Genomic DNA, 2,521 nt, shown 5'->3' with positions numbered 1-2,521 from the left:
TTATTATTAAGTTTATGTAACATATTTGTTAGTAGGCTCGCGAGCAAGCTCATTTACTAAGCTCGCAAGCTTGGTATATAAGTTTATTCGTGAGTCTGCTCACGAGCTTGATAAACAAGCAGGCTCGTGAGCTTTAACGTTCGGCGCATTTAATAATTCTAGCTCAAATGTTAAGCTGGAGCTCGGCTTGTTTAATAATTCGAGCTCAAATGTTAAGCTCTAGCAACTTATTTTATTTTTTCACTTTTATAAAAAAAATTCACCACTGGCAGTTAAAAAAAATTTACTTATCTATCACTAGCTAATAAAACACTCAAAGACTAAAACAAATTAAACTATTATTAATTATGATTCTGTGAAGCATATAACTTCAAAAATACATAAGAAATGAAGTAAAAATATAAGATCTCACCAAAAAAAAATAATAAATAAAGTTAAAGTGGAAATTTACAGTGCTTTTTTAATTTACTTTATTTATCCATTTGATGTAGAACAGTTAAGCAATAAAACTTTATATATAGAGGTAATATAAAAGCTGTTTCTACCTAACTGAATCATATCATTGGGTTGGGTCATATAAAACACACAAAAAAATTGACTTACTGACTCCACTTGGATGAGTATCTGATGAAACAGTCAACCAGGTCGTCGAACAAGATGAATCCCATTATATGTTTAGATAATAATTAAAATTTCGAAGGGGTTATGTATATAATTTACTTTTTATTTTCTTCTTGAGTTTTGCATCAAATTATATAGTATATAAATATGGACTATTATGAAATATTTGTTGGATTTTATTTAGGATACTAAATTAATATTTATAAATTATAAAAAAAGACTTTTTGTTTGTGTTCATAAAGCCAGAGTAATTAGAGGGAATTGAAATGTTCCACAACTTCAGTTTTTTATTGTTCGTTGTTTCCTCTCTTTTGTACTCTTTTATTCTCTTCTTTTTAATAAATTGGTAGTTTATCCACTTTATTCAAAAAAAAAAAAAAAATGTTCCACAACTAACAGTTAACTGCTTCATTAAGGTGATCAACATAATAGCAATTTGAGTTATAACTGATTAATCAATCATTCTCACATTAATTGCTGCAGTTTTCATCTATTTTTTCTGCATGTTTTTCCAAGTTGTTAATTCCTGTTGTTGATCTAGCAATTTACTGTTTGATCTTGGAAGAAGAAATTAGAAGATATGATATGAAGTTGATAGAAGCAAACAAGGCAGTATAATTACAAGAGATAAAGAAAAGAAAGAAAAAATAATATCTAGAACACATACAACATAAAATTAATTAAACCACATATATCTCAAACTAAGAAATTATACATAAAGAACTATATAAATTAACATTACAAGACCATACTCATACCATACATATTTATATATAGATAGATATATAGATCAAACATGCATGCATGCATGCATGTGGTGGATCTATAGCAAACACACAACTTCTCAAAAGACAAAGTCTTAATCCTATCCCCTGAGGTTTCTAAAGTAATCCCTAGGGTTAGCCTCAAAGAAACTCCTTGGAATGAGTGTGCCATTCCTTCCAGGGGCCTTCATCATCTTTGTAGAACCCCCAAAGCAACACATGCAACAACGATGACAAGAACGACAACAGGCCTTTGTCATCTTTATAGAAGCTCTAAAGAAATGACTAAAACAACCAAGACAAGAACAACAACAGGTCATCATCATCTCTATAGAAACTCTAAAGAAATGAATGCAATAGCTAAAACAATGAAGACAAGAACAACAACAGCAATACAAGAAAAGAAGAATGAGGAGTATTGGCAAAACAATGGTGAGACCAATATGAAGCCAGTGTTTAAGTGTCTCATCCCTTGTTTCTGGTGGCAACAACTCATCAAACTTTTTGGTGAAGAAGTCTACTAAGTTCCCCAAGAAGTGGAGAATTAGGGTTAGGGTTTGGTGAATGAAGTCCTTGGCCTTCTCTTTCACTTCTCCTTCTTCTCCTCCAACTACTTGCCTTATGATGATAAGTTTCTTGACCATCAGCCTTCTAATCATCATCTTCTCCATTTTTTTCCTTTGCTAACAATTCTTTGAGACGAAGAAAAACAAAAGGAAATTGAAGGTTCGATAATTGAAATAGAGAGGAAGTGGAGACTTATATATAGTGATTCTTTATTCTTTATTTTTTTTTCTTTCTTTTTTTGATGTAATGTTGAACCAATAAGCTAGCAGTGGAACTTTATGAGGTGTATTTATTCCGGTGCGGGTTTCACCAACTCTTTATGTCATTATTTTTTATCCCCAATGCACGTTGATTTATATATATATATATATATATAAGTGATAATAGACTTAATAACCCATCACACGTGTACCCTCACTTTATTGAGCTTTGGAATTCAATCTTTTAAGTCCTTCAGAAGATGAACACACTATGTAAAAGTCTTGCTATTATTAGGCCAAGAGGCCATTAATTCATTTATATATTATTAAAAATCATGTCGAATATGTGATGTGTTTGTTTTATACATA

This window comes from Dioscorea cayenensis, chromosome 2, assembly GCF_009730915.1.
Source record: "Dioscorea cayenensis subsp. rotundata cultivar TDr96_F1 chromosome 2, TDr96_F1_v2_PseudoChromosome.rev07_lg8_w22 25.fasta, whole genome shotgun sequence".
NCBI classification, from domain to species: Eukaryota; Viridiplantae; Streptophyta; class Magnoliopsida; order Dioscoreales; family Dioscoreaceae; genus Dioscorea; species Dioscorea cayenensis.
Note: the sequence above shows the minus strand (reverse complement) of the source record.